Raw genomic sequence first — 15000 nt, 5'->3', positions numbered from 1 at the left:
CAGCATGCCATGCCACCGCGTTGCCCGGCGTGCCATGCCTTAGCCTTGGCCAACATGTCGAGCCACGGCCTCGGCCCGCATGCCATGCCATGCCACAGCCCGCATGTCTTGCCACGGCGTTGCCAAACATGCCATGCCACGGCCTCGGCCCGCATGACGTGCCACGGCCTCGGCCCGCATGCCATGCCACGGCCTCGGCCCGCATGACATGCCACGGCCTCGGCCCGCATGCCTTGCCACGACGCCGCCCAACTTGCCATGCCACGGCCTCGGCCCGCATGCCATGCCACGGCCTCGGCCCGCATGACATGCCACGGCCTCGACCCGCATGCCTTGCTACGGCGTCGCCCAACATGCCATGCCACGGCCTCGGCCCGCATGCCATGCCACGGCCTCGGCCCGCATGACATGCCACGGCCTCGGACCGCATGCCTTGCTACGGCGTCGCCCAACATGCCATGCCACGGCCTCGGCCCGCATGCCACGGCACGGCCTCGGCCCGCATGCCTTGCTACGGCGTCGCCCAACATGCCATGCCACGGCCTCGGCCCGCATGCCATGCCACGGCCTCGGCCCGCATGACATGCCACGGCCTCGGACCGCATGCCTTGCTACGGCGTCGCCCAACATGCCATGCCACGGCCTCGGCCCGCATGCCACGGCACGGCCTCGGCCCGCATGCCTTGCTACGGCGTCGCCCAACATGCCATGCCACGGCCTCGGCCCGCATGCCATGCCACGGCCTCGGCCCGCATGACATGCCACGGCCTCGGACCGCATGCCTTGCTACGGCGTCGTCCAACATGCCATGCCACGGCCTCGGCCCGCATGCCATGCCACGGCCTCGGCCCGCATGCCATGCCACGGCCTCGGCCCGCATGCCTTGCTGCGGCGTTGCCCAACATGCCATGCCACGGCCTCGGCCCGCATGCCTTGCCACCGCGTTGCCCAGCATGCCATGCCACCGCGTTGCCCGGCGTGCCATGCCTTAGCCTTGGCCAACATGTCGAGCCACGGCCTCGGCCCGCATGCCATGCCATGCCACGGCCCGCATGTCTTGCCACGGCGTGGCCAAACATGCCATGCCACGGCCTCGGCCCGCATGACGTGCCACGGCCTCGGCCCGCATGACATGCCACGGCCTCGGCCCGCATGCCTTGCTACGGCGTCGCCCAACATGCCTTGCCACGGCCTCGGCCCGCATGCCATGCCACGGCCTCGGCCCGCATGACATGCCACGGCCTCGGCCAGCATGCCTTGCCACGACGCCGCCCAACTTGCCATGCCACGGCCTCGGCCCGCATGCCATGCCACGGCCTCGGCCCGCATGACATGCCACGGCCTCGGCCCGCATGCCTTGCTACGGCGTCGCCCAACATGCCATGCCACGGCCTCGGCCCGCATGCCATGCAACGGCCTCGGCCCGCATGACATGCCACGGCCTCGGACCGCATGCCTTGCTACGGCGTCGCCCAACATGCCATGCCACGGCCTCGGCCCGCATGCCACGGCACGGCCTCGGCCCGCATGCCTTGCTACGGCGTCGCCCAACATGCCATGCCACGGCCTCGGCCCGCATGCCATGCCATGGCCTCGGCCCGCATGACATGCCACGGCCTCGGACCGCATGCCTTGCTACGGCGTCGCCCAACATGCCATGCCACGGCCTCGGCCCGCACGCCACGGCACGGCCTCGGCCCGCATGCCTTGCTACGGCGTCGCCCAACATGCCATGCCACGGCCTCGGCCCGCATGCCATGCCACGGCCTCGGCCCGCATGACATGCCACGGCCTCGGACCGCATGCCTTGCTACGGCGTCGCCCAACATGCCATGCCACGGCCTCGGCCCGCATGCCATGCCACGGCCTCGGCCCGCATGACATGCCACGGCCTCGGACCGCATGCCTTGCTACGGCGTCGCCCAACATGCCATGCCACGGCCTCGGCCCGCATGCCATGCCACGGCCTCGGCCCGCATGACATGCCACGGCCTCGGCCCGCATGCCTTGCTACGGCGTCGCCCAACATGCCTTGCCACGGCCTCGGCCCGCATGCCATGCCACGGCCTCGGCCCGCATGCCTTGCCACGACGTCGCCCAACTTGCCATGCCACGGCCTCGGCCCGCATGCCATGCCACGGCCTCGGCGCGCATGACATGCCACGGCCTCGGCCCGCATGCCATGCTACGGCGTCGCCCAACATGCCATGCCACGGCCTCGGCCCGCATGCCATGCCACGGCCTCGGCCCGCATGCCATGCCACGGCCTCGGCCCGCATGACAGGCCACGGCCTCGGACCGCATGCCTTGCTACGGCGTCGCCCAACATGCCATGCCACGGCCTCGGCCCGCATGCCATGCCACGGCCTCGGCCCGCATGCCACGGCACGGCCTCGGCCCGCATGCCTTGCTACGGCGTCGCCCAACATGCCATGCCACGGCCTCGGCCCGCATGCCATGCCACGGCCTCGGCCCGCATGACATGCCACGGCCTCGGACCGCATGCCTTGCTACGGCGTCGCCCAACATGCCATGCCACAGCCTCGGCCCGCATGCCGTGCCACGGCCTCGGCCTCGGCCCGCATGCCTTGCTACGACGTTGGCCAACATGCCATGCCACGGCCCCGGCCCGCATGCCATGCCACCGCGTTGCCCGGCGTGCCATGCCTTAGCCTTGGCCAACATGTCGTGCCACGGCCTCGGCCCGCATGCCATGCCATGCCACGGCCCTCATGTCTTGCCACGGCGTTGCCAAACATGCCATGCCACGGCCTCGGCCCGCATGCCTTGCTACGGCGTCGCCCAACATGCCATGACATGCCACGGCCTCGGCCCGCATGCCTTGCTACGGCGTCGCCCAACATGCCATGCCACGGCCTCGGCCCGCATGCCATGCCACGGCCTCGGCCCGCATGCCTTGCGACGGCGTCGCCCAACATGCCATGCCACGGCCTCTGCCCGCATGCCATGCCACGGCCTCGGCCCGCGTGACATGCCACGGCCTCGGCCCGCATGCCTTGCCACGACGTCGCCCAACTTGCCATGCCACGGCCTCGGCCCGCATGCCATGCCACGGCCTCGGCTCGCATGACATGCCACGGCCTCGGCCCGCATGCCTTGCTACGGCGTCGCCCAACATGCCATGCCACGGCCTCGGCCCGCATGCCATGCCATGGCCTCGGCCCGCATGACATGCCACGGCCTCGGACCGCATGCCTTGCTACGGCGTCGCCCAACATGCCATGCCACGGCCCCGGCCCGCATGCCTTGCCACCGCGTTGCCCGGCGTGCCATGCCACCGCGTTGCCCGGCGTGCCATGCCTTAGCCTTGGCCAACATGTCGTGCCACGGCCTCGGCCCGCATGCCATGCCATGCCACGGCCCGCATGTCTTGCCACGGCGTTGCCAAACATGCCATGCCACGGCCTCGGCCCGCATGCCTTGCTCGGCCTCGGCCAACATGCCATGCCACGGCCTCGGCCCGCATGCCATGCCACGGCCTCGGCCCGCATGACATGCCACGGCCTCGGCCCGCATGCCTTGCTACGGCGTCGCCCAACATGCCATGCCACGGCCTCGGCCCGCATGCCATGCCACGGCCTCGGCCCGCATGCCCTTCTACGGCGTTGCCCAACATGCCATGCCACGGCCTCGGCCCGCATGCCTTGCCACCGCGTTGCCCAGCATGCCATGCCAACGCGTTGCCCGGCGTGCCATGCCTTAGCCTTGGCCAACATGTCGTGCCACGGCCTCGGCCCGCATGCCATGCCACGGCCTCGGCCCGCATGTCTTGCCACGGCGTTGCCCAACATGCCATGCCACGGCCTCGGCCCCCATGCCTTGCCACCGCGCTGCCCAGCATGCCAATGCACCGCGTTGCCCGGCGTGCCATGCCTTAGCCTTGGCCAACATGCCACGCCACGGCCTCGGCCCGCATGGCTTGCCAGGGCGTTGCCCAACATGCCATGCCACGGCCTCGGCCCGCATGTCTTGCCACGGCGTTGCCCAACATGCCATGCCATGCCACGCCACGGCCTCGGCCCGCATGCCATGCCACGGCCTCGGCCCGCATGCCATGCCATGCCACGGCCTCGGCCCGCATGCCATGCCACGGCCTCGGCCAGCATGCCATGCCAAGGCCTCGGCCCGCATGCCTTGCCACGGCGTTGCCCAGCATGCCATGCCACCGCGTTGCCCAGCGGGCCGTGCCGCGGCCTCGGCCCGCATGCCTTGCGACTGCCTTGGCCAGCGTGCCATGCCACAGCGTGCCATGCCTTAGCCTTGGCCTACATGCCATGCCACTGCCTTGGCCAGCATGTCGTGCCACCGCCACGGCCAGCATGCCATGCCGGTCCGTTGCCCAGCATGCCACGGCCGTGGCGGCATGGCAAGCCACGGCCTCGGCCAGCATGCCATGCCACGGCCTCGGCCAGCATGCCATGGCACTGTCTTGGTCAGCATGCCATGCCATGGCACCGCCTTGTCCAGCACGCCGTGCCGCAGCGTTGGCCAGCATGCCTTGGCCGGCATGCCATGCCAATGCCTTGGGCCAACATGGCGTGCCACGGGCTGGGCCATGCCGGTCCGTTGCCCGGCATGCCACGGCCGTGGCGGCATGGCAAGCCACGGCCTCGGCCAGCATGCCATGCCCCGGCCTCGCCCAGCATGCCATGGCACGGTCTTGGTCAGCATGCCATGCCATGGCACCGCCTTGTGCAGCGTTGGCCAGCATGCCTTGGCCGGCATGCCATGCCAATGCCTTGGGCCAACATGGCGTGCCACGGGCTGGGCGAGCACGGCATGCCACGGGCTGGGCGAGCATGCCACGCCACGGCCTTGGCTAGCAGCAAGGCATGCCACGGCCTCGGCGAGCATGCCATGCCATGCCAAGGCCAAGGCCAAAGCCAAGGCCAAGGCAGTGGGCAAGGCCAAGTCCCTGTGCAAGGCATGGCCAAGGCCAAGGCAAAGGCCAAGGCCGCGGGCAAAGGCCAAGGCCAAGGCCAAGGCCATGGCGTGCCACCGCCTCGATCGATCTTTTTGAACATGATTCTTTTATAATCTTACCCAAACCGTGCAACACAATTAAAAATGCACTACAATCAATTTTAAATGTCATTCCCTATTTTTTTGCAATTTTTCTGGAGCTTTTCGAATTTTTAAAGCCCTTATTTGGCATAAAAAAATCAAAATAAAATAAAAAAAATGAAAAAAATAATTTAATAATTTCTATAATTACTAGTGAATCATCCTTTAATTATGGGAATTTTTCCATAATTTTTTGACTATTTTTATTAATTTTTATTATTTTTTAAGTATTAATATCGAAATAAATTAAAATAAAATATTTTCTGTAAAAAAATATTTTTTTTAATTTTTTTTATGGTGTATTAAATTATTTCCTACAACTTTCATGTTGAAAGTTTTGGCAAAAAACCATTACTTTTTAAAAAAACCCCATTATGACTCCTCGAACATGCTTGATGTTTCCTCCTGCCAGATTGAAAAGGGCTTAACAGGCTATTATAAGGGGGGGGCACCTCCCTTGCCCAGGGCAAGGCAGTGGCAGGTACGCCCCATGTTGGGCGCGGCCTGGGCTGCGGCCTTGGGTTACATGCACTGCGGCTCGACCGCGGCCTGGGCTGCGGCCTGGGGCGGCTCGGCCGCGGCCTTGGGCGGCCTGGACCGCGGCCTTGGGCGGCCTTGCGCGGCCTGGGCGCGGCCTTGGGCGGCCTGGGCGCGGCCTTGCGCGGCCTGGGCGCGGCCTTGGGCGGCCTGGGCGCGGCCTTGCGCGGCCTGGGCGCGGCCTTGGGCAGCATGGCGTGGCATGCGCGCGGGCGTGCGCGGCCTGGCATGCGCGCGGCATGGGCAGCACGGCATGGCATGCGCACGGCCTGGGCGGCCTGGCATGCAGCCGGCCTGGCATGCCCGCGGCGTGGGCAGGACGGCATGGCATGCGCACGGCCTGGGCGGCCTGGCATGCAGCCGGCCTGGCATGCCCGCGGCGTGGGCAGCACGGCATGGCATGCGCACGGCCTGGGCGGCCTGGCATGCAGCCGGCCTGGGCAGCACGGCATGGCATGCGCACGGCCTGGGCGGCCTGGCATGCCCGCGGCGTGGGCAGCGTGGCCTGTGCGAATACCGCGCGCGTGGTCTTTTGACCACGGTGCGCGTGTTGCGCGCATGGTCGCGCACGCCTTTGCACGCCTTCGCACGCAACGCACGTCTAGTGATAAGAACCGCAGCCAAGGCAGCCCAGCCCCAAGGCCAAGGCCAGCAGCATGGCATGCCACGGCGAAGGCAGCCCAGCCAAAGCCAGCAGCATGCCATGCCAAGGCCAGCAGCATGCCATGCCACGGCCAAGGCAGGCCAGCCAAAGCCAGCAGCATGCCATGCCAAGGCCAAGGCCAGCAGCATGCCATGCCACGGCCAAGGCAGCCCAGCCAAAGCCAGCAGCATGCCAAGCCAAGGCCAAGGCCAGCAGCATGCCATGCCACGGCCAAGGCAGCCCAGCCAAAGCCAGCAGCATGCCATGCCAAGGCCTAGGCCAGCAGCATGCCATGCCACGGCCAAGGCAGGCAAGCCAAAGCCAGCAGCATGCCATGCCAAGGCCAAGGCCAGCAGCATGCCATGCCACGGCCAAGGCAGCCCAGCCAAAGCCAGCAGCATGCCATGCCAAGGCCTAGGCCAGCAGCATGCCATGCCACGGCCAAGGCAGGCCAGCCAAAGCCAGCAGCATGCCATGCCAAGGCCAAGGCCAGCAGCATGCCATGCCACGGCCAAGGCAGCCCAGCCAAAGCCAGCAGCATGCCATGCCAAGGCCTAGGCCAGCAGCATGCCATGCCACGGCCAAGGCAGGCGAGCCAAAGCCAGCAGCATGCCATGCCAAGGCCATGGCCAGCAGCATGCCATGCCACGGCCAAGGCAGCCCAGCCAAAGCCAGCAGCATGCCATGCCAAGGCCTAGGCCAGCAGCATGCCATGCCACGGCCAAGGCAGGCCAGCCAAAGCCAGCAGCATGCCATGCCAAGGCCATGGCCAGCAGCATGCCATGCCACGGCCAAGGCAGCCCAGCCAAAGCCAGCAGCATGCCATGCCAAGGCCAAGGCCAGCAGCATGCCATGCCACGGCCAAGGCAGCCCAGCCAAAGCCACCAGCATGCCATGCCAAGGCCTAGGCCAGCAGCATGCCATGCCACGGCCAAGGCAGGCCAGCCAAAGCCAGCAGCATGCCATGCCAAGGCCAAGGCCAGCAGCATGCCATGCCACGGCCAAGGCAGCCCAGCCAAAGCCAGCAGCATGCCATGCCAAGGCCTAGGCCAGCAGCATGCCATGCCACGGCCAAGGCAGGCGAGCCAAAGCCAGCAGCATGCCATGCCAAGGCCATGGCCAGCAGCATGCCATGCCACGGCCAAGGCAGCCCAGCCAAAGCCAGCAGCATGCCATGCCAAGGCCAAGGCCAGCAGCATGCCATGCCACGGCCAAGGCAGCCCAGCCAAAGCCAGCAGCATGCCATGCCAAGGCCTAGGCCAGCAGCATGCCATGCCACGGCCAAGGCAGGCCAGCCAAAGCCAGCAGCATGCCATGCCAAGGCCAAGGCCAGCAGCATGCCATGCCACGGCCAAGGCAGCCCAACCAAAGCCAGCAGCATGCCATGCCAAGGCCTAGGCCAGCAGCATGCCATGCCACGGCCAAGGCAGGCCAGCCAAAGCCAGCAGCATGCCATGCCAAGTGTCACGGCCTTGGAATTTCTGAACCAACCCTCAGTCTTTCCAAGCCAACCGTGCGGCCTTAGATGCTTGTAGCACGCGTTGCTTGCACCTAAGTAAGCCTTTAGTGGAAGGGAGCTAGGGGATTGCACACACACAAGAGAGACTTAGAGAACTTAGAGAGAACACTTGGAGAATGCTTATATTATATTGCAACTTGAGTGGTTTGGCCAAATGAGGGCCTCCCCTTTATATAGCCTTACAAAGATTATTCTAGAACCATATTAATGGAGAGTGTTCTAGACACTTCCCTTTAACTAGAGTACTCTAAGACTATTCTAGTATGTCTAGAAGATTCTACCATAGCCTCTAACTATATACAAGTTTCTACAATGCTCCAGGGAATTCTAGAAGCTTCCAGCATGTTCTACAATCTCCCCGAGCTTATTATCTTCTTGACTGCTCTAGAGAATTCTAGATCCTTCTATTAGCTTCCCATCTTCTAGCCATTCTCTAGAGAGTTCCAGCAACCTCCTTAGGCTTCCAGCATTTTCTAGTGAGGGCAGCATCAGGATTTCTCTGTCTGTGACATTCTCCCCCACCTAATGCAGCGACGCCCTCATCGCGCCTTCCCTGCAAATTTTTCCTTGCCTCCTTGCCATAGGGAGTTGCACTTGCCCTTTGTGCTTGATAAGTTGTCTTGGCATCTTGCCTTTTCTTCTTCTTGTGATCCACCTTTCCCCTTGGTGGAAGTCTCTTAGCCCTCGCTCCTCCTTTGCCTTGGAGTTTAGCTTGATAGGTAGGCTCCCCCTTCTTTGAGTCTTCCTTGACTTGCGGTGTGGAGAGAACCTTCTTGGCCGCTTGCCCGCTAATCATCTTTTTGGTAGCGCCTTCTACCTTGTCTTTGTCCGCCCCCAACTCAATAGCAGATAGAAGTTGGAGTTTAGTATTTTCCTTGCTCACCATTGGCACCATGTAAGGCCCACCCTCCATGATGTACATTTTGTTGTCGCGAGGCAACATTGCCACGTTGAACTCTCGCAAAAACTCCATCCCTAGCACCACATCATAGTCATCGAGTGATGCTATGGAGAAGTTCACTTTCCCGCGCCATCCACCAAGGTGTAGCTCGACCCCTCGAGCCATGCCATCCACAGGCTTTGCCTTGGCGTTTACTGTCTTCATTAATGCTTGACCCCTGTCAAGTCTTAGACCAAGCCGCTTGGCCTCTTCTGCCTTGATGAAGTTGTGGGAAGCCCCTGTGTCCACCATGACTTGGGCCGCCTTCCCATTGATTTTGCCCTCTACGTACATCAAACCCTTATCCCCTTGGGTTGATGCAGTAGGCTTCGCTTCTATGGCACCAAGCAGCTGCAGAGAACCCATGCAAGCCTGCTCTTCCCTTTCTTCCCTTTCTTCCCTTTCTTCCCTTTCCAGCATTGCACTAAGACTCTTCCTCTTTGGGCAATCGCGCGCCCAATGTGGCCCATCACAGATGAAGCAGTTATCCTTGGGCTTGCTTTCTTTCTTTGACTCATTCCTCCAGTCTTTGCCCGTTGGTGACTTGCTTCTACCTTCTCTGTACCTTGAAGCCTTAGAATCCTTCCATTCTTTGGCGCATGTGGCTCCCCCACCTTTGCCTTGACCCTCCTTGGTGGACTCCAAGTTAGAAGCTTCCGACTTCGTGTATTCCACCAATGTCTCAGCCACGGTGAGTGCAGTGGAGATATCCTTGACGCCTCTTCGTTGTAGTTCCAATTGTGCCCACTGCTTAAGCCCTGCTGTGAAGTTAAAGAGCAAGTCATCATCACTCATGTTAGGGATTTGAAGCATTAACCCAGAGAATTCTTGGACATAATCCCGGATAGAGTGGGTGTGCTTCAACTCCCTCATCCTCAAACGTGCTTCATATGCCACATTTTCCGGATAGAATTGTCTCATTAGTTCATTCTTGAATTGTTCCCATGAAGAGATAGTGCAAATGCCTCTTTCCATTTCAGCGTGCTTACGACGCCACCAAACTCCAGCTAACTTAGTGAGGTAGAGAGAAGCAGTGCGTACCTTCGCAAGCTCATCGTTTAAGTTTAAAGCTTCAAAGTACCTCTCTAAGTGCCAAAGGTAGTCATCCAGCTCCTTGGCATCCCGTGTGCCATCAAACTCCTTAGGCTTTGGCGCCTCCAGCCTTGGAGTGAATCCCGCATTAGTGGCAACACCGCCATTAGCCACAGCTCGCTTGCATATGGCCCAATCCGCCCGTGTCTCTTCCAAGCCTTCCTTCAGCTCTTGGACTTGGTCTTGGAGTTGACAAATAGCCTTCAGGATCCGTTCCTGAAAGTCATAGCTTTCTTGTCTCTGCGCTTCAGAGTTGATCCGGATGGTGTCCCGCACGGACTCAAGCAATTCCTCGACTTGGCTTTCCACGTTGCCATCGAGTTGCCCCATCGCTTGTTCCAGCCGATCAAGACGCTCCTTGACATCGGCCACAGCAAATTCAATCTTGACCACACGGGTGTCCATGGCACTCATCACATCCCGTGACTTGTCTTTCGCCCTCTTGCCCAAGTTTGCAGCAGCCTCCCTTCCGCGGTTCTCTTCGGTGTGAGCTACTTCTGACATAGTGCCCTTCCGTCCACAAGTCACGACGCCTTCGTAACCCGCTCTGATACCAACTGTCACGGCCTTGGAATTTCTGAACCAACCCTCAGTCTTTCCAAGCCAACCGTGCGGCCTTAGATGCTTGTAGCACGCGTTGCTTGCACCTAAGTAAGCCTTTAGTGGAAGGGAGCTAGGGGATTGCACACACACAAGAGAGACTTAGAGAACTTAGAGAGAACACTTGGAGAATGCTTATATTATATTGCAACTTGAGTGGTTTGGCCAAATGAGGGCCTCCCCTTTATATAGCCTTACAAAGATTATTCTAGAACCATATTAATGGAGAGTGTTCTAGACACTTCCCTTTAACTAGAGTACTCGAAGACTATTCTAGTATGTCTAGAAGATTCTACCATAGCCTCTAACTATATACAAGTTTCTACAATGCTCCAGGGAATTCTAGAAGCTTCCAGCATGTTCTACAATCTCCCCGAGCTTATTATCTTCTTGACTGCTCTAGAGAATTCTAGATCCTTCTATTAGCTTCCCATCTTCTAGCCATTCTCTAGAGAGTTCCAGCAACCTCCTTAGGCTTCCAGCATTTTCTAGTGAGGGCAGCATCAGGATTTCTCTGTCTGTGACACAAGGCCTAGGCCACCAGCATGCCATGCCACGGCCAAGGCAGCCCAGCCAAAGCCAGCAGCATGCCATGCCAAGGCCAAGGCCAGCAGCATGCCATGCCACGGCCAAGGCAGCCCAGCCAAAGCCAGCAGCATGCCATGCCAAGGCCTAGGCCAGCAGCATGCCATGCCACGGCCAAGGCAGGCAAGCCAAAGCCAGCAGCATGCCATGCCAAGGCCATGGCCAGCAGCATGCCATGCCACGGCCAAGGCAGCCCAGCCAAAGCCAGCAGCATGCCATGCCAAGGCCAAGGCCAGCAGCATGCCATGCCACGGCCAAGGCAGCCCAGCCAAAGCCAGCAGCATGCCATGCCAAGGCCTAGGCCAGCAGCATGCCATGCCACGGCCAAGGCAGCCCAGCCAAAGCCAGCAGCATGCCATGCCAAGGCCAAGGCCAGCAGCATGCCATGCCACGGCCAAGGCAGCCCGACCAAAGCCAGCAGCATGCCATGCCAAGGCCTAGGCCAGCAGCATGCCATGCCACGGCCAAGGCAGGCCAGCCAAAGCCAGCAGCATGCCATGCCAAGGCCTAGGCCACCAGCATGCCATGCCACGGCCAAGGCAGCCCAGCCAAAGCCAGCAGCATGCCATGCCATGGCCAAGGCCAGCAGCATGCCATGCCACGGCCAAGGCAGCCCAGCCAAAGCCAGCAGCATGCCATGCCAAGGCCTAGGCCAGCAGCATGCCATGCCACGGCCAAGGCAGGCCAGCCAAAGCCAGCAGCATGCCATGCCAAGGCCTAGGCCAGCAGCATGCCATGCCACGGCCAAGGCAGCCCAGCCAAAGCCAGCAGCATGCCATATCACGGCCAAGGGCAGCAGCATGCCATGCCACGGCCAAGGCAGCCCAGCCAAAGCCAGCAGCATGCCATGCCATGGCCTAGGCCAGCAGCATGCCATGCCACGGCCAAGGCAGGCCAGCCAAAGCCAGCAGCATGCCATGCCAAGGCCAAGGCCAGCAGCATGCCATGCCACGGCCAAGGCAGGCCAGCCAAAGCCAGCAGCATGCCATGCCAAGGCCAAGGCCAGCAGCATGCCATGCCACGGCCAAGGCAGCCCAGCCAAAGCCAGCAGCATGCCATATCAAGGCCAAGGCCAGCAGCATGCCATGCCACGGCCAAGGCAGCCCAGCCAAAGCCAGCAGCATGCCATGCCATGGCCTAGGCCAGCAGCATGCCATGCCACGGCCAAGGCAGGCCAGCCAAAGCCAGCAGCATGCCATGCCAAGGCCTAGGCCAGCAGCATGCCATGCCACGGCCAAAACAGGCCAGCCAAAGCCAGCAGCATGCCATGCCAAGGCCTACGCCAGCAGCATGCCATGCCACGGCCAAGGCAGGCCAGCCAAAGCCAGCAGCATGCCATGCCAAGGCCAAGGCCAGCAGCATGCCATGCCACGGCCAAGGCAGGCCTGCCAAAGCCAGCAGCATGCCATGCCAAGGCCTAGGCCAGCAGCATGCCATGCCACGGCCAAGGCAGGCCAGCCAAAGCGAGCAGCATGCCATGCCAAGGCCAAGGCCAGCAGCATGCCATGCCACGGCCAAGGCAGCCCAACCAAAGCCAGCAGCATGCCATGCCAAGGCTTAGGCCAGCAGCATGCCATGCCACGGCCAAGGCAGGCCAGCCAAAGCCAGCAGCATGCCATGCCAAGGCCTAGGCCACCAGCATGCCATGCCACGGCCAAGGCAACCCAGCCAAAGCCAGCAGCATGCCATGCCAAGGCCAAGGCCAGCAGCATGCCATGCCACGGCCAAGGCAGCCCAGCCAAAGCCAGCAGCATGCCATGCGAAGGCCTAGGCCAGCAGCATGCCATGCCACGGCCAACGCAGGCCAGCCAAAGCCAGCAGCAGGCCATGCCAAGGCCTAGGCCAGCAGCATGCCATGCCACGGCCAAGGCAGCCCAGCCAAAGCCAGCAGCATGCCATATCAAGGCCAAGGGCAGCAGCATGCCATGCCACGGCCAAGGCAGCCCAGCCAAAGCCAGCAGCATGCCATGCCATGGCCTAGGCCAGCAGCATGCCATGCCACGGCCAAGGCAGGCCAGCCAAAGCCAGCAGCATGCCATGCCAAGGCCAAGGCAGCCCAGCCAAAGCCAGCAGCATGCCATGCCAAGGCCTAGGCCAGCAGCATGCCATGCCACGGCCAAGGCAGCCCAGCCAAAGCCAGCAGCATGCCATATCAAGGCCAAGGCCAGCAGCATGCCATGCCACGGCCAAGGCAGCCCAGCCAAAGCCAGCAGCATGCCATGCCATGCCTAGGCCAGCAGCATGCCATGCCACGGCCAAGGCAGGCCAGCCAAAGCCAGCAGCATGCCATGCCAAGGCCTAGGGCAGCAGCATGCCATGCCACGGCCAAGGCAGGCCAGCCAAAGCCAGCAGCATGCCATGCCAAGGCCAAGGCCAGCAGCATGCCATGCCACGGCCAAGGCAGGCCAGCCAAAGCCAGCAGCATGCCATGCCAAGGCCAAGGCCAGCAGCATGCCATGCCACGGCCAAGGCTGCCAGCCAAAGCCAGCAGCATGCCATGCCAAGGCCTAGGCCAGCAGCATGCCATGCTACGGCCAAGGCAGCCCAGCCAAAGCCAGCAGCATGCCATGCCAAGGCCTAGGCCAGCAGCATGCCATGCCACGGCCAAGGCAGCCCAGCCAAAGCCAGCAGCATGCCATGCCACGGCCAAGGCAGCCCAGCCAAAGCCAGCAGCATGCCATGCCAAGGCCAAGGCCAAGGCCAGCAGCATGCCATGCCACGGCCAAGGCCAAGGCCAAGGCAGCCCATCCGAAGCCAGCAACATTCCATGGCAAGGCCAACGCAGCCCAGCCAAAGCCGGCGGCATGCCATGCCAAGGCCAAGGCCAGCCGCATGTCTTGCCACGGCCTTGTCCCGCAGCGTGGCGTGCCTTGGCCTTGGGCTAGAACATCGCATGCCACGCCCTTGGCAAGCAATCCTGTCCCTCGTGTAATTGCCATTTGGTTTGGCTTTGACTTACGTATATGTTGCCCTGCGAAATGCTTGTCCCTCGGGTAATAGCCGGTTTGGTTGCCTTTGACTTGCGAACACGTTGCTAGTGCTTTCCCCAGTGGAAGCTTGTTGGGAAAAGTATGTCCCTCGGAAGTTGCCTGTTGCGTTTGTTATTTGCATTCGAGCTATCCGATGCTTGCTGGGTTTCTCTAAGAGTTTTTGCACGTTCGTCGGGCTTTTTAATTATTTATTTACTCATAAAAATTATAATAAAATAAATTAAAAATAAAAAATAATTAAAAAAATTACTATAATTACTAGTGCCTCATCTTATAATTGTTGGAATTTTTCTAGAATTTTTTGAGTATTTTTAGTAATTTTTATTATTTTTTAAGTATTAAAATTGAAATAAATTAAAATAAAATATTCCGGTGGCCAAATATTTTTTTATAATTTTTTTTATGGTGTATTAAATTATTTCATACAACTTTCATGTTGAAAGTTTTGGCAAAAAACCATTACTTTTTAAAAAAACCCCATTATGACTCCTCGAACATGCTTGATGTTTCCTCCTGCCAGATTGAAAAGGGCTTAACAGGCTATTATAAGGGGGGGGCACCTCCCTTAAGGCTGGCCAGCATGGCCAGGCCACAGGCCACGCCTATGCCTAGGCGGGCGCTTGGCACATGCCATCGCTTGGCTTGTGGCATTGGCTTGTGGCATCGAAACTACATAGCCAAGCACGGGATGCGTCGAGTGGCGGCCCGCGGCGGTGGCGGTGGCACGTTGGCCTAGGGCAGCATGCCATGCCACAGCCTTGGCCAGCAACATGGCATGCCAAAGCCTTGGCCAGCAGCATGCCATGCCCTGGCCTTGGCAAGCATGTCATGCCACGGCCTTGGCCAGCAGCATGCCATGCCACGACCTTGGCCAGCAGCATGCCATGCCCCGGCCTTGGCCAGCATGTCATGCCACGGCCTTGGCCAGCAGCATGCCATGCCACAGCCTTGGCCAGCAGCATGCCATGCCACAGCCTTGGCCAGCAACATGGCATGCCAAAGCCTTGGC

Source organism: Camellia sinensis, chromosome 6, assembly GCF_055761805.1.
Source record: "Camellia sinensis isolate YWXY chromosome 6, ASM5576180v1, whole genome shotgun sequence".
Classification (NCBI taxonomy): domain Eukaryota; kingdom Viridiplantae; phylum Streptophyta; class Magnoliopsida; order Ericales; family Theaceae; genus Camellia; species Camellia sinensis.
Note: the sequence above shows the minus strand (reverse complement) of the source record.